Genomic DNA, 19,647 nt, shown 5'->3' with positions numbered 1-19,647 from the left:
TTTACGGGTTAGCCACATTTTTACGCAAGCGTGTAACTGTTTTATGTTGGTTTACTGCACGTATTATTCAAGATGATTCGTAGCAATCATGTCCCACTTCCTTTTACATCTTTAATAATAATTATGTTGTTCAAAATCTGATTTTTGAAATTTTTAAACACACCTACTTACTTAAATATTAAAACTTTTTTTTTTCATAAGATTATTTTCATTATTTAAGAAGTATCCTTTAGAGATATAAAAAACTTCTATTTTTAAAATGACTTCCTTTTTATGCTGTTAATTATTCAGTGGATAATTTTTCTGAAAACGTTGACATGATTAAATTCAATCGAATAATGATTTAGTTATTTAAATTTTTATCCCAAGGCTAATAGGTCCATGATAATGTGTTTGAAAGATATGGGGGCTTTAATGATTTTTGAATTTTAGCAATTTAATTAATATTAATGTATCCAGGTTTCTAATTCATAAGAATTATACAAGTACAATAAATTCTAGATTTAATATTATAATTTATTTTTTATGACTTTAAAATATTATTTTTTATTATCTTTTATGATTAGTGAATCATCTTGTACATTACATCGTTCATATATTATGTTACTAAACTACTAGTTACACGTCGTATATTAATTTAATATCTTAATATTGAAATAATGTAATAATAAAACGAATAAATCTATACTCCGTTGGTTTTTGTGTCTTTGTTATGCTTCGTTGAATAATATATATGTATAAACAAAATAGACGTAGGTACATAATATTTAAATATAGTAATCGTCATCTTCATCTCATAACTGTTTACATTATTTTCTAAATTCTTATTCGTTAAAACAATAGTACATGGAAAGTAGGCACATAGAAAATGTAAAAAGAAAGAGAAATACTATTTATCGCGAATAGCCAATTAAAAAACATATAGGGACTGAATTACTGTTGGGCCAATTTATTTAGAAGTAAATCGTATAAATGACAACCTTAAACGATCAAAAAATATCTCCACTTACTAGAAATCAGTCGGTTCACCCACGTCATTTTCTAACTCTCGTATAACCAAAAACGACCAGTGTGTTTATTTATACATCCCGTATTCTAAGAACACAAACCTATAATAATATATAATCTTCTATCGGAACATTAGTGTACAGTAACTCAAAAATCAATCAATATTATTTCATTTTATAGTAAATTATTATAATAGTGTTCTTAATCATTTGCACTTGTAAATTTTCGTGAATACTAATACATAAATTGATACAACTAAAATCGTAAATTTAGAACTCAAATTCAAGATTAAATAACGTACATTTTAAATACAAATTTGTGTGTTAATATAAACATTAAATACTGTAAAAAATCCTATTTAACATAGATATTTCCTCAAAGCATGGTTATTTGGGTTACCATGATACTATAGACTATGTTTTGATACAATAATATTATGATGATATAAAGTAGGTTAGTACATAATATGAATGACTTGTTTGATAGATAAAAAAATCATCTGCAATACGAATAAAAACATAATATAATACTATACCTAATGTATACAACTATACAATTATGCGTGTATAACAGACAAAATAAATGAACATATTGTAAGTCATTATATGCATAGTATATATATTTTCTAACAGTATTAAATAATGTTCTTGTGATCTATGTAATATATTTAGGTATTATACTGTTATGAACATAGTTAAACGAAAAAAAAATGTATATTATGAGATAGGAATTCATACAAATCAAACAATAATAATGAAATAATATTTTATACGCAATAAATATAATCGAACAAGAAAATTTAATTATTTTCAACCATAATTTAATAGTAAATTACTTACATTAATAATGAGTAAAAATAAAATAAGAACGCTTCTTGGTTGAAATTCCAGTGAAATTCCATTTGAATTAATATCAGATTAAGTTATTCAACAATAATTTACTTTAAAAATGATTTTTTTAAATTAAACTTTTTGTGGATGAGTAATGATTAGCTATTTATTTTTAATAAATATTACATAACTACTAAAAAATTATTACTAATTAATTTACATATTACTAAAAAACTAATACAGATGAGTATTTTATAATTAAATTCTTGTAGATTGTAATATGAGTGATTTTTGACGAATTTGTACAAATTTCAAGTTATAATCCATGAAAAAAATCCACTTTTTATTTTTAATAATTTGATAAAAATAATAAGCAACTTATGTAAGTTATTGCATTAAACTTCTAAAAATTTTGATACAGAGAACAATTATTGACATAGGTATATAGAAAAAAAAAAATTAAAAATCAAACATTTCTCTTGCTTATAAATAACTCAAACAGTGTCAAAATATTTTTAAAATTCGATGATACATAGAAAATAATAATACAAACATCAATGAGTATGAAAATTTTTAGTATGAACGGTTATTTGTTTTTGAATTAGATATAATAGTTTGAGGAAATATAGTTATTATACAGGTGAATATCCAATGTCATAAAAACTTTAAAAGGTCATTAAAAATTAATTTAACTTTCTAGGTTTTAGACAATTTTTTTTTATATAGATATCAAAAATTATAATGAACTTTCTATTATAATTTTAAGTATAAACAGAATTTTTTTATGAATTAATTACTAATTGCAAAATAATTTGTAATTTTCAAGGTTTTGACAAATGTTGTCAACATTTTAACTTGAAATGCTTATAGAAAATATCGTGTCTAAAAACTTTCTGTAATTTTTATTACTCTCATAAGAAAACTTGAATTAAATTTTCAAATATTTTTACATATTTATAGTCTTACTACAGTATTTAATAAAATGAATGTAAAAAAAATCGATCATTTATATTATATACAAAAAGTTTAAAAATTCCTAGTAAAATTATTTATACTATACATAGAAAATCATAATTATAAATACCATCCACGAAGTTAAAATTCAAAGCATTTTTACTTCTCCCAAATATGATAAAAGATAGAAAAAAAATATTTATCGTATATCGAATCAATAATATCTTCACTCAGATTCTAAAATAAAATTAATTGACAAACTATTTTGTTCGATACATATCGTTATATGTTTATCTTAGTATCGTCCAGATGGGTGTATATGCTAAAAATGTATCTTAAATTTACATCGCAGTATTTAGAACAAAACAACCAAGTGATTTTAATTAGCTTAATCTTTTCATTTTGACAATAAATTAAAATTAGTTCTTCATTTTATGTATAGATATGAACCAGAAATTATTTAGTTTATAGTTAAATTAAAAAAAAAAAAAACAATCTTATTTAACCTAATGTAACGTATAACTTTATGTACTATATAGAATAATTTTATAACCAGATTTATATAATATATAAATTCCTATATATCTTGTGTATAATAAAAAACTACGTTACATGCAGAAGATACGCATCGTCGATTTTCTGAGTACTAAGCATACACTACGTAGATTTACAATTGATAAAATATTCTGATCAAACAACCATCAACCCTGAAATTATTCGATTAAGGTGTATTCCAATACATATTCATATCCATTATGCTCGTACCAATCAATCTATAATACGCACATATATATATTATTTATAATTTTTGGTATAAAAAGTGAACTATCATAAATGTTATGTAAACAATTCATTAAAAAACCATATTATTAATATAAAATAATCATAATACGACTGAAATATTTTGCATGTAATTAAAATTATAAGCCTTATAAGGAAAGGTATACAATTTGATATCGTTCAAGTTAAAATTATATTATTGCAATTATATATCTACTCATCACTCGTTATATCGTTGTATGGACATGCACAGTCGTCATATAGGTGTAGAATGAAATATTTGACCCATGTTTATAATAATGTGTTCAACGATGTGTACAATTAAAGCTGCAAATATAATATTGTATGTTTTAGTACCTCGATGATTGGAACGCAAAATAATTTTAACTATAAACTTTGTTAAAATGCAGTAAAATCGTCGACCTATCCGTTCATAATATGTTTATTTATCTGAATATATTCAATTGGTAAACGATATTTTGACGTCATGAACGTTGATCTCGCATTATAAAATGTTTTTGACAATTTTAATCAATTTACATGTCAATCTGCTTTGTAAAGAATATCATACTAATACATTTTATTTTACGCAGGTATGGATCAAACATTTGAAACAGTGACCAATAATAACAGTCGTCAATGGTATTGTATTTTATAATTATGCCGTTAAAATATAGAACTTAGTAAATATGCTTTGCATATCAAAATAATTCATGTTAAGTAAATACTGTTGTATTGTGCAATAATTATTTTATCAATTTCAATTGTTAATATATCAAAATGCCAAAATGCATTATAACTCATATTGTTATTTTATAAAATAAACAACTGTTTAAAATCAAAAGATTATAGAGATATGATATGATGATTATAAAATGTGATAGTTGTATTCTTTACATTAACAAATTCAATTAGCATTGGAAGTAAAATTAATAATAAAATAAATAAAAATAAACAACAATATTAATATAATATTATCATAAAATATATTTTGTTATATATCCAGTCAATGAACCAATACATATAATCGTTTTTCATACGTATAAAATGATTTATGATATATTATTTAATATTAGTTGAATTCATATTATATAACATACTAGTGGCCTACTTAATAAGACGAGGTACCCTCAATACCTACTGTACAGTAGAGGTATTATTATGTTATTTCAATAATAATTTATAGAAAAATGTTGGACAAATAATAATCCTTAATAGAGAAGAACTATAATAAAAACTCAATAAGAACTGTATCACAAAAATAAAATTATCTTTATTAAGTGTTATTCCACAATATTGAATGTTACATACAATGTTATGTTAGCAATTATTATTCTTAAATGTAAAATATTATAATTATGAATAACCCATGCAATGTTATATTCATAGAATAATCTAATATTAATAAAATAATAATTAGAAACACATGTGTAGCCATATTGCCTATATAAAATGCCGTCTTAAAATTGAATACATAAATATTATGTACTATTATTTGTAATTATAATCATATGAACCTTGTAATCGTATTCTAAAATAATAAATTATAACCCAAGTAATTTACGTATGACAAAGTATTTGATCACTAAATAAATAAAGAAATGAGGTTATGCATGTGCAAATTAATTTATAACATTATTATGTAGTAGTTCACAGTTACTTTTTTACAAAAAAATAAAAATATATTATGTATTTAATGATCACTTTGATTAATCACTTATATATATATATTATGTTAAGTTATTTTATTTTCCATAATTTATTATGCTATACTTATGTCAATATATTCACTTTTTAGTCATAAAATTATATTTTTTGACCATAATTAAATATTTTCTACGATAAACTATTACGTGTTCAATTTTATTTCAAAACATATTTCCATCGCTAAGCAGTTTAATAATAAACGTTTCCGTTTTTGAACGAAACATTATTAGCATTTTATACAATGTAGTTTAAATCAAAATTTACTATTATGTTTATTAATTTGAATTATAAATACGTATTGAATATGAAGTTGACTAGCTATTTTAAATAAAAATTTACCGAGTATTGAAATTGAAATAAAAGGCTTTTTATTTGATTGTAAACAGTTAGTTTTTGATTTGATTTTACCGTTCTATTAAATTAAATATGACGAAAAAAGTTAAATAAAACAATATATTCAATGCGACTTGTTTTAAAGGAACTTAACGCCTAATAATTGCAAAGAACTTGCGTTGAGTACAAGTGCTATTATAAAATCTTCCAGGAAGCACTTTAAAAGTTTTCCGTTTGATTATTATTTGAAGTATTATAGTTTCATCGAGTACAATTTACATCTATAGAATAAAAATCCAAATGTTATTATAGTTTTAAAAATAATAATTTTTCATCTTTTAAGTAATAAATAAATTATAGTAAGTAAACATATTTTCATAAAAAAATTGAAAAAAGTATAACTTATCACAATGTTTTATATATGTTTAATGTGTTAATATAAATTTTAAAAGTTACAATGTACCATGAGTAGATTTTTCTGATATTTAAGTTTTAAATAAAGGTTTTAAAATAACTCTCTCTGTAACCATAGCTGATTTATGTTTTTTTAACGGGCACCGAAACTCTCAAGATCTGAGTACCAATTTTAGGTTTAAGTTTGTTGAGAGCAATTGACTGAAAATAATTGGCAAAGAAGAATGATATCGTAAACTTTTGTATTAGATTTAATAAGATGGCCAATAAATCAATAAACCTCAATGGCGTAACATTATTCAAATTTATCATCTTTTAGGTAATTTTTTTATTTATATAACTTAGAACTTGTATACTCTGAGGGAAGAAAAATTTGGATAAAATATAAAAAAAACACTATTTCACAATTAATTTATAGTGTTTACCATATTGAAATATTATTTTTGTTAAATGTTCTGTTTCAAATACATAATATTATACTGTGTAGCTATTAGTAATTGTTACCATCGGCGTAACCCAAAATAATTAAATAGTCGCGTTCTATATACGTTTTTAGTCTATTTTCTTTGGTTTTTTTTTTTTTTGAATTTGTCGAATCGCAGAATGTCTCGTATGTTCGGGTAGATTTGATTATTTGTCCAGCTAACTCCATCATATAGACCCAGACTTCATGCGTTGGTGATTTAGGTATAGTACTTTTAGCCCTTTTAGGTATAGACTCTATCTTTTAAAGGATTCCATCGTATTTTCTTCATTCGATTACGTTTCAACGTGTTTTGCTGTGTCAGACGTCTAAGGCGAGTTTCGTATCGTGTTTGATGTCACCCATATGCCGCAAGGTGTTTTGGGGTCACCACGCGTGTCTCAAGTATATTTAAAATAATGGATTCTTTTCTCCATATACGAATGTGCGTGTGGTTTTTTGTCCGTCCGTCTGATCCGTGGAACAAATTGGATTTACCTGTGTTTGTTATAATCATAGTTTTCACCAATGGATATTGAGTGCTCTATAGGTAATCCTCGATGTCATCCATGCACTATCGCCGATGTCGTTTGATGTAATATCACATTATATTATCATCCGCGAGCTTTGTACCGATCATCGTTTGATATGACGGTTACGCTAATTTGACTACTATATTATTATTATTATTAATATTGTATTACTTATTACATTTCAAATGGATATAGGTCATAAAAAATATTTATTATAATATAACAAAATAGTTAATACGTTGACGGCCAATAGTGATTTCGTGAATTTTACTCCATTACTGTGAGCATCATAATATCAAAGTTACACGTTTTAGTTGTTAAGACACAAACTATTATAGATACATATAATAAAATTAGTTAGTATATCTTATTAATAGTTAATAATTTTATCTAGAATAAAATATAATATACACATAAATTATATTGAATATTATTTTTTGACTTCAAGCGCACGCTATGTGATATCAATATTATAATATTATCATGTTTTGTATTATCACTCTACTATCGTAGGTATGGCATAATTATTTTAAACATTTATATCGTACAATTGAAAATAATAAAACTCCGTTAGCTATATGTATAGTCACACGTGTGACTGTATAATATTTCATCGACTTATTTCGCACAGACAATCTCGTAAGGATGTAACGCGCGTATGGATAATATTTCATATAAGACGCATGTTGCTAAATCGGTACAACACGGTGCACCTGACGCGAAGGAAATAAGGTAGCCATATACGCAATTAACATTGTACGAAGTGAGTCGTGCGAACGATATTTATATAAAGTAACGAGCCCGCAGTCGGCGGCGTCAGTCGCACATGTACCTATCGTGCGTATATATCAAGGCGTTATCAATCTGCAGAAAATAGTTTTTTTTCATTCTCTCGTCGCTCTCTATAGTATTATCACATTATAAGGTATTATTATTATTATTATTATTATTACTATTACGTGTGCGAGAGCACAAGTGTCGTCACCAGTTGTTGCAAAGACGTACGTATAATAACTATATTTTGTATATTAAGCGCTTCGCATATTATATCATTACAGACGCGCGCGCACAAGTTCGCTAAAGCGATATAAATGTATAGCTGAGCAGTCCGGGGCGTCTTGTATATATGGGCGTAATAGTATTAATGCGATGCGTCGTGTATAATTAATTGCATAATATGTACGGGAGCCGATCTCGCATTTATATAATGTATATTATATGAATTCGAACGTACGGGCTAACGTAACCGAACAATAAATTCCGTATCAAGTCGCGAAAGTATAATGGTTTAATGATTTATTGAAATATATTATAGAAAGTCCCCGAGGGTTATGCGCGCGTCAACTCCGCCACTACCTGTCCACCAGTACCGTCGCGGCTACCGAAGCCATTACGTTACGCTGTGCATTATAGTATAGGTACAGTACGATTCTTGCAGTTAATCGAAATCCATCTGGCGTTATTTTATTTTTATTTTTAATCGTTTAAAAATAAAAACTAGTATACTATTTTATGCTTCTATGTAATATAATGGCTATCAGTATTATCAATCAATATAATATTATTATTTTTATACATATTTTGAAAAAATATATTTTATTCCCAATTATTTCCAGCTGATACACGATGAAAAAAAAATACCGTGTATATAGCTGATGCTACGGTATACCAGCTGTTATATTCGTGTGATCCAAACGGTGCACAAGAACAGTATAAGTGATGACCGGGCGAAAAAAAAATTGATAATAAAACGAAATTCGAATACCTTTCACCCCGTGGATTGTGCTATTTCTAATATACGTGTATCATTATAATAATATTACAATATATAGACAATCGTCATTTTTCGTCGATATTACACATAATATTGCATCGTGACATTTGCCGAACGCTAGAAAAAAAAAACCGTAAATGTCTGCAGTAATAGCTGTTGTATAGTTTATTTGTCATTATACACAGTCCGATCCTTATATTATTTTTCATTCAATCGCATCGATCTCTACCTTACCAAGTGTGGTTAACGTCTCTAGATCAGTTAGAAAAAAATTCTGTAAGAGTGTGACACTGGCGTTTAGTATTTGAATTATCTTTAATTTCACTAAAGATAAATGTTTCAAATATGTACAATATCACTTAATCTTAGTTAAAAAAATTATAACTAATGAATGTTAAATATAGGCACCGTCTTAAATTAGTTTCACTTTTACATTTCTAACATATCACAAATTATTAAGGTAAATAATTTGTATCGGACAAACTTCCTGAATACCATCAGGTGTACCACAAGGTTGACATACATTACTTCGTTATACCGCTTAGTTTATACATGGACGACGAATAATGTTTGGTTTTTGGGAGAACAAACCTTAGTCTATTTGCTAATGACTTAAGATTATTCCATGTTATTTATTCTGAGACTGATTGCTTCCATTTACAATATTAGGATTTGTGGCCTCCATAATTGCCTCAAATTTAATGTTGATAAATGCTATTCAATTATTATATTTACAAGGAAAATAACTTAATTATTTTTAATTAGGTATTTCTTTAATTCCCATATTTTACCACGAATTATTTCTGTATCAAATACCTAGTAATATTTTCATTTTCATTTTTTTTTTCTGAACATACCCAGTTTACAATGAAATTAAATTATTATAAGCCTTAGGTTTTGTTTTAAAACTAAAAAATATTTTATGCATATTAAACTACTAAAGTTATACACATCATTATTTCGGTTAGTGCTTGAATATGGTTTAATTATTTGAAATTAATTTAAAACTATTTTTAGTAAGAACATGGACACAAGCAAAATCAATTTTTACGTTATCTACATTGTACATTTTGGTAATATAGATCAACAACCAAAGTTATGAGCCTTTTAGATACATACATATATTTATATACGTATATATATATACTCGTATAATATATATATATTCCTGAAGGTGTGGAAATCTTTTCTTTGTTGTTATTTATATTTTTAATCTAACTCATAGCGCAATTTATAAAACCTATTAATTGAATCTATTCAATTTGGTGATTCTTTGCTTAAACTCTGAAAACCGTTCATCAATTTACCTTTCAAAGCAAAGAACTCTTTACAGCTATTTTACATCTAAGAATATATAATTGATTTCATGTAATACCACTCACACTTATTTTTTTATTCTTCTCTTGAAAAATTCCTTTATAGGAACTCATATCTATAAATTCTTAAAGTCGGTTATAGAATTCTCGTCGTATAATATAATAATGTTTTTGTAACTTGTATATTATATATTTATTAAGAACAATTATTATCACTCTAAATTATTTTAATTATTTTATTTCACATATTTATTATCTACCTATATATAATTTGTATTGAATATTTATATGATATTTGTAATATTAATTTTATTACTATTATACCTTAGATAATTTATTTAATAAATAATATTATATTCATTATCAATATACGTATTAAATATCTTCGTAATACAGGTACACTTTTTTGAAACCAATAAGGTTTAGGCTGATAACAGACCGTCACCCTTTACTTAATATCAAACTACTAAAATTCATTTTAATTTAATTCGAATAACATTACTGCTGTGTGATTGTCATTCGACTTCGTGATTCTTTTATACAATAAACACGCATTTTTCCAATAACATTTGTAACCATCGGTTTTCGAACAAACGCTATAGGTTTTTTATGTTCCTTAAATTATATTGATATAAACATATGTATGTATGTATGGTTGTATATATATATATATATGTATACAACCCCGCTAAGCTAGCGATAACAGTATATAATATGTGTATTCTAGAAACTGTCAGTAGTTACGGCGCAAAAAGAAAATGGTATATGGTCGACATTACAGCCAAGTACATTTCGGGCACACTTATTACATAGACGCTAATCTGGCAACGTAGCGCATGATTTTTGCTCATTTTTTGGCGAAAATATCTCGGGTGCTAGTGAAATATGATTTAGGGCGCTCGCGGACCGTGATAAATGGCTCCGAGCGCAAATGGTTTGCACCGAACGCTAAATAATAACTATGGCGGAATCGTCAAAAGTTAATTAGGTAGTTATATTATATGTATACACGCGTTTAGTCTCGGTGAGTGTGAAATAAATTAAAAATATCATATTATAATAGCTAAACTATTACATATGTATATTATATTAATTTATTTAACCGTATAATAAACCGAACAACTATTATAATTCTTAAGAATCACGACCCAATGAAAACTATGAAAAAAAGACGATTTTGGTGAAAAATATTGTTTTGAATATACATGCTATGAATGTTATATCACTATGTAGAAAATAATATATATTATATATTATCCTAACTATCGTATATGGTTAAATTCTCTTTGTACGCGGTTCGGTGACCATTGGGACCAAAATCAGATTTTGAAATGTTGGAACCTTTATTTAATAAAACCGAATTCTAAATATATATTTTGCGATGGATATCTATTATTATAGCTGGTTTTGAAAGAATATATTTTTAAATTTAATGAAACAATAAATAAAAACAATTTACTTTCGTCTGATGCTTTTTTTATGAATTGAAAAATTCATAATGGTTATAATAATAATAATAATAATAATAATCATTATTATTATACAGACAACCATATATATATATATTAATATATACGTGTATAATAATTTAAATAGAACATATTTTTGTGTACATTACTATCTTTTTTTATACCCGTGCACTTCGTTGCTTGTACAAATGCGTGGATAAATAATATTTATGATTTTCTAATTTGGTATAATATATACGATAATTCTGCCTTATCCAACTTTACATAGCTTGTTGTCCCTCTTGGCGTTGATTTTTTACTATTTTATACTAACTCTTTTTTTTTTAAGTAGTTATTTTTTTTTTATCTATTGAACGTCTAAAAACCAACAACTCGTAAAGTTCTAATAGTGTTAACTAAAAACAACGAAATAGTGTTATACTGTTAAATTGCATCAACTATTCAATAATATACTAATTTCTAATAATAACTTATCATTAGTAACACTGGTGAATAAATATATCATTATGTGCGTATTTTCCAATTATAAATAGAAACCCGTAAAGTCTATATCACAATCAATGTTTAATATTATTATTTAGAAACTAACAATCTAATGACAATATTATAAGTCATAATTCATAACCGCTAAACCTACGCATGAGTTGGTGCAGACTTCTTGGAAGTATTATTGGCGTTTTTTTTCAATTTCAAAAATATAATTTTTGAGAAATGTTTAAAGGATTAAATCTGAATCGAATGATAATTTTTAAAACAATAATAAAAACATGAAATCTTTAATCACATATGACATATCATTTAATGTTTTGATATTTGTTTTCTTCTGAATTTCTATAAATGATTATGTTATGTTTAAAGACGTACTAATAGTTTGATGCAATAAAACTTATTTACATTTTTTTTTTAACCATTATTATTATTTCCTAACATTGGCATCAAAATATAATACTCGTCGCGTGCTGAGAAAAATGCGAATTACGTGACGTTTCCCGAACGTCTGCGTAGAGCAATGTATAATGCATTCGCTAACTGTAATAATATCAATGGTATGTAATAATAGTTGTCTGTTATTAAATCTGGATTTGTTTTTAAAATAAATCGTCATAATATTATATATTAATGTAATACTTTGAGCGGGGTCAACGCGAATGTATTATGTTGTATTAAATATCGGGTTTTTTTACACAGAGTTCAAAAGGTCAAATTTATATTAGGATTTATAAATGTGTATGTATGATAGGTGTTGATGTATGCGTATTATAATTTTATTAAAATGTTTGAAGTTTGTCGAGTCAGTCGATAAAAATCTTGTTTTCTTCTCCTGTATAGGAAAATGACAAATAAGAGTACAACAATTAAAAATAAACATTAAATGGTATAAACCGTGGAAATTGTTACACGTACGTTAACCATACGTTAACTGAGTACAGTATTCTTAATAATAATTGTTGTAGATAATAACAAAAAAAATCAATTGAGAATGTTAACGGTGGGTGTAAAACGCTGTTATATTATTGAAAACAATAATTTTATACAGTATAGTAACGAGATTATATAGTACATGTACAATATATATATGCAGGTATTCAATTTAAACTTTGTATGAAATAAAAAAATAAAAAAAATTTTTGTAAACACAAAGTAAACTACCTATATTTGTTTTTTCATCAGCATTATTAATAAACGCTATAAAGCATATTATTATTATTATAGTTTTTACAAACATTTTATTTAGTTTTGTTTCACGTTCTGAAACAATAACGATACAACCTAGGTACTTAAATAAATATTTTAAACCTATACTAAAACGTCACAATAACAGGCATAAACAATAATAATAAAAATAATAATAATAATAAAAATAAAAAATATTACAAAATGAATTCTAAAAAAAATTAATTAAACAAATTTCGATAACAAGCCATTCGAGAAATTTGAATTTAAAAACTTAATTACAATGGCTGACGTATACTCGTTTTGACAGAGAATCGTTTTTATAAATGATAATATAATAGAAATATTATACCTCGTGTAGTAACGATTTAATGTACATTTTCAAACTCGCTTATTATAATATTGTATTATCAACATTTTTACATATTGTATACCTATATATTTTAGTCGAGCTAAATTCATTATTATACACTATTATCGGATCTTATTCAACGTTTAATCTGATTCAACGGTTTTTGAATTTTTAACTCCACACACATTTTGTAGTGCCATAGTATAATAATTATATAATGCGCTGCAGGTTTATTGTAATGGTTCATACCAAGATACATGTTCAGTAGTGGTTTTCCTTAATGTCCCGCGTACAGATGTTTCAAGTGGCAGACCCAAATATGTGGCAGGGGGGTTAGGTAGTTAGCTGACCCACGGTTCATTTTTTATGAATTTGTTATGGCCACTATTCTGACATAATACTATATCAAACAGTTTTTATTTGTAAAAAAATATGCACACTAACAATTATTTGTTCAAAACTGTACGCAGACCTCTGTCGAACCTGCATAATAGAGTGTCTCAAAATAATAATTCTCTATTGTAAAAAGATTACTATAAGTATTATAAAACATACACTTTTATTGGCTATGCCAATATTATGCCCGATATTAAATTTTCATTCAACAATAAAACCCATCAACCATATTAAGACGATTATTTTTCTTCGCAGTTTTGTTATTACCTCTACATTATATTTTATTTGTGTTAAATACAAGGTGATCTATTATATGTCTACCCTGGTTATTTTTTCAAGTTTTAAATTTCTTGAAAATATTAATTTTAGAAAAACGCCATTTTTGAAAAAAAAATATTTTTTACAATTTTATATAGTTTTTAATTTTTAATTTTAACTTTTTTGAATTCAAATTAATATCAATACAGATTTTAAATTTCATATTCTGAAGCAGAATATATTTCTAAGTATTTTGATACATTACAATTTAATTTAAAATGAGTAGTTGATAAGTTATAAGTATTTAAAGTTTTTATGAGCTGGGTAGGAAGTATTGGATGAGCAGCACCACGCAAAATGTTTGTCAACTCCTTCGCTCATCAAAACTTTAAATAATCATAACTAAATTAATTATTAACTACTTGTTTGAAACTCGATTTTAATGTATCGAAACACTATGAAAAGTATTCTTCAATAGCAAAGGTAAAAATATACATTGAAAAATAAATAACTTTAGATACAATAATGATAAAAAAAAATTATAAGTTAATATTTTTCAAAGACATTATTCTATTTTCAGAAATTAAGACTATTTAAAAGAACGCGTGTACTTACTTAAGTAGCAATGGAATTAACCTATCCTTATATAATAATAATACGAGTATATTATATCATATCATTGTTTATCAACGGCTTGGTACTAATGATCTAAAGCCCAAAGGTAAAGTTAATATTTCCCTCTCTCTTTCTCTGTATATATATATATTTATATATATAACACAAAATCAATGTTATATCATATGTAATATACTCTGGTCACAAGTTTTGTAGTACATATTGTTCGTTGATGTTACACAGATGGACCGCTTGTGAGGTACGCCAACCCACAATGTTATTTATTTATATTTTCTGTTAAACGGTATATACTTACTCTCTCTTTCTCTCTCGATGCTTTCTATTTGTTAAGTAATAATTATAAAATATTTATCTCTATTTTGTTTTGTGTATAAATATATAATTTAATAAACGTAACATAATATCACACTTAACTCAACTCTAAAAAGGCGTAGCTTAACATTATATACTTTATGACAATATTATATCTAATAATTTCAACAAAATAATATTGTAAGTTTGTATTTTTGTCGGAATTACGGTTTACAATACAGGCCATTCTATTGTTATTATACAACTCGAAGCCATTTAAATTCGGTATAATTATGATATATAGTTATACAAACTGAATTGTTATTGTGTAGTTAAACTTTATATTTATAACTAATATACTTCTAGATAATCGCATATAAATAAAATAAACTCGACAGTAAAAATTCCAATTTAAAGTTTTGAGAACTGAAATTTATTGACAAAGGCTTAAACTTTTCTAATGACTCCAAACATATAAATATATTATAATATATAACGTTTCGTTAAAATATAGTACAATTGGGAAAATTATAATTATTAAAATATTAAATGTAATTTATAACAATAGCATATTATATATTATAAATATGAATATTATTTAAATATTTTTAAATAAAAACCTATGTATATATATATCGCATATCCCAACTATAATTTAATAATTTAAAAAATAGACTTTACTTAATATTTTTACAATTAATTGTACATGATTACAACTACAGGTACCTATTACTTTTTAGTACTGCAATCACACAATATCTTTTTTCAATAGTAATTTCAAAAACTATTTAATATTTTATACATTTTGGTTGAAGATAAAGCAAATAATTATTTTTATAATAGGTAACTTAGTTTATGATCAAAAACTGAATTGCATTCAGATCATAAGATTTAAATTCAATTATTATCTATTCAAAATATTGCAAAAAATACATTTGATCCAAACATTATATTTCTATAATTTATGTAATCAGATTATCACTATATTATAATCATTTTAAAATACTTTATAAATTATATTCATTTTGCTGCAAACTTATTGTTTTTATATACATTACTATGTTGAGATAAAATTGTATTTTTAAATATTTTTGAAATTTAATATTCTTATAAGTATATAGATGAAAATAAAATTAAAAGAAAATAAAGATCAAAAAATAATAAAAATAAGTACAATTTTTATTATGTGTCGTAACTACGAGTATACAAGGGAGAGTTATATTTTTGTATACATATTATTGGGTTTTTTTTTAGTATTCCGCATAATATTCTATTCAATATTGTTGACCCATTTGACACTTTTCATTTTACATGCCTAGCGTAATATACTATAATATTGTATAATAAAAATTTGATTTTGCTGTTTTAGCCAAAAAAGCTTGTTGAAACTACCTATTATAATTTACAAACAGTAAATTATATTTTGTAGTTAAAAGTTATAATATTTTGTTTAGTTTCAATAAGCTAGATTTTCATAGTAATAATCTGAAAATTATACAAACATATTATTTTAGATATTATTCAGTGCTATTTTCCAAAAAAAATCTTGAATATGAGTTTGAAATAAATAATTATATATTAGATTAAATTGTTTAGCATGCAATACGCAATATACCTAGCCGCTAATCATATAGTATTAATGTATTGTATTAATCACATTTTAGTATTTGTAAACTATGTTTTTGACAATTAAATGAAAGTATTCGAAATCATATAAATATATGCTCAAGTGATATTACGCTTTAACGGATACCTTGCAATCAGATCGATCGGTAACAGTTATAGTTGTTAAACAACTATCTACTTAATTATATGTATAAAATGATTAGCGACTTCGACGTTAAGCCAAGACCTTTGGTTTCGCGACCCCTGCCAAAACCGTTTTTGTCGATTCGCTTATCTGCCGGCATGCATCATATAATTATTGTGATTACAATAATATTATGCATTGAAATAATGCGTATCAGGAATTATTTATCAATACACGGTGGTCAGTGCTTGATATCGCGGATAAATTTCGTAAAACTAATTTATAATTATTGCCATCCTGCCGCGGCGGCTCTTATCTCCAACAACCGCCGTTTCCCACTTACAAAGCAGAGTGTTTACACTGTAATAATTTATATACAAAATATATACAATATAATTATTCAGTACACTAACACTCGTGCTCCCACACAATCGACCATCGGGACAGGATAGTATAAGTTTGTTGGCTGCTTGTTTCACATTAAACATGACACCGTCGTATCAGGTTGAAAGTTTAACGGACCAACTTCATAATTTGTTTAGAAGGCATCTCGTCAGGATATGCTCGTATTATATATATATATATACACATACACACTCACACTCACACACACATACACACACATACACACACACATACACACATAGTAAAAGCACCCCGTTGGTAAGTCTTTATGTGTGTGTGTGTGTGTGTGTGTATGCGAGCTCTCGCAATTCGGCAGGAGATAATCTGATTTGCGTGTAATTAATACTGAATTACATCGTTAAAAGGAAATCAAGTGGCTTAAAAACTAACGCTTTTGCCGAGGACGATTGAATGAGAGACACGCTAAAAACTTTGAGATTCGTCTAGACCCTTCCGCGCGGTGTATGTGTGTGGGTGTGTGTGTGTATTAAAGCGCATCGTTACGTCACTTATAAACGGTGGTTCAGATATATATTTTATGTATTGTTCGTCTTATATTATGGTTCGTGTTAGCTCGTGAAAACCGGATTGACGAAAAACTTTTGACGGATATACATTTTGCAAACATAGAATTGCTTTTAAACTGCGCATACTATCATTATGAAAGCGAATGATATCGGTGCTATATTATTTGAATAGTGATATTAATTTTATATTTTTTTCGATTCCGATTTGACAATTTTATAATAAATGTCAAAAATGATAGTAATATTAAGAATCCATAAAAATAATAAGAACAAAGGAACGAATTTCTAAGCACGAAATGTTTTCTTAAATATGACATTCGATCGTATAAATTATATTTTACGGAGCGTTTATCGTACAGCGATAAAACTTAGTTTATATCTACACGTACAATTAAATATTCTGAGGTTAAATACCATACATTGTGCAGTATAAATTATAATGATCGAATTTAATCTGGACAATTTGGTATAATTTGTTTCGAGCGAAATAGAATAAATTATTAGTTCTATTAGTATTTCTGCATCAAATACAAAATTGTATATTTAAACTATAAATACGATTACGCGATGGCGATAGAATCGGTTTAGAGTGTATTACAATATTTAGTCTGTATTTATATTGCTACCTATTCGGTTTATCGCAACTCGTTATCGTCTACTACGTACATTGATATTATTAGGATGTATATATGTTAAGTTACTACTTTAGTTAGTTGAATTTTTAAGTCCTTATTTTTAATTGAACTGTACGAAATAGGCACTTACAGTAATTAATTATTATAGATCAATGACTAATGAATGTATCGATTTTTCATTTATATAATGTGTTAATCATGAACGAAAATCCCGTGTATTATTACCGACCGACGATTTAAAAAAAAAAAAAAAATTATCTTTAAAAAATGAAAATCAAACGAATTATTTTACTGTATCGGATGAACAATAATATTGTACCAAACCATAAACTTGCGGCTCCTCGGTATAATATTATGATAATTTATAACCAAAGATACATATAGCTATACGAAATTAATTCATTTTTGTTTGCGTTATGTTTTCGAATCGACATTGGCTTGAATGTAAATTGTTCGGTGTAATTTTTTATTAATATAATATATATATATATGTTATAAAACGTGCATACTAACAATGGCATACGCGCTGGCTCTGTACCATCCGATATAAACGAGCGGCGCTCATCTCCTCCATGATCAGGTCATGCGTAATTAAAACATAAAGCTATAACTACGTGCATTCTCTTTCGTTGGACTTTGTCATTTGTTTTAAACTATTTTCTCACCGTCTCTTTTCCGCCATCTGCAGCAGCTCTTTCCCCTATTACACCTTTCTGTCTCCTTATACCCATAACAATATTATCTATGCCATCTACCTCGTCATAATGACACCTATGCTATATTATCTTCATCTATCAATCTCTCCATCTTTGCAGTTATCTATTTTGCAACCCTGACTCGCGCAAACTTTCTTAATTTCTAGAGGTACGACGGCCGCCATTCTCAGAAACTACAATATACTTTATCGTTCGTTATACTCTTATATCTACCGCCCAACGTTGAAATTAAATTAAAAGTTTAGCTTCTTTGTTCTTGTAGAGTTTTAGATGTATATTATATATATGGTAATAAAAATATGTGCTGTAACCGGATTTTGGCCGACTTACAACAAATACAAAACCCATCCCCTAACTAACAAAAATGATCCGCTCATACCTTGTTGACGAATTGCAGAAACAGAATAAACTGTTTTTTTTATTATC

The 19,647-nt window shown here is 26.1% G+C and overlaps 1 protein-coding gene and 1 long non-coding RNA gene across 3 annotated transcripts in view; one reads left to right on the top strand and one right to left on the bottom strand.

The window, feature by feature from the left end:
* Nucleotides 1-19,647, top strand: part of LOC114122329 (zwei Ig domain protein zig-8-like) — a 356,252-nt gene that overhangs the window by 177,833 nt on the left and 158,772 nt on the right. The gene's annotated exons all lie outside the window — the stretch shown is intronic.
* On the bottom strand, nt 12-1,109 carry LOC126550470 (uncharacterized). The gene is made up of 3 exons (XR_007604591.1): nt 1,011-1,109; nt 172-303; nt 12-109 (listed from the first exon to the last, which is right to left on the bottom strand). It is a non-coding gene; the product is annotated as an uncharacterized LOC126550470 (long non-coding RNA).

This window comes from Aphis gossypii, chromosome 2 (assembly GCF_020184175.1).
Source record: "Aphis gossypii isolate Hap1 chromosome 2, ASM2018417v2, whole genome shotgun sequence".
NCBI classification, from domain to species: domain Eukaryota; kingdom Metazoa; phylum Arthropoda; class Insecta; order Hemiptera; family Aphididae; genus Aphis; species Aphis gossypii.
The sequence above is the reverse complement of the archived record's forward strand: the minus strand, read 5'-3'. Positions and strand labels throughout refer to the sequence as shown.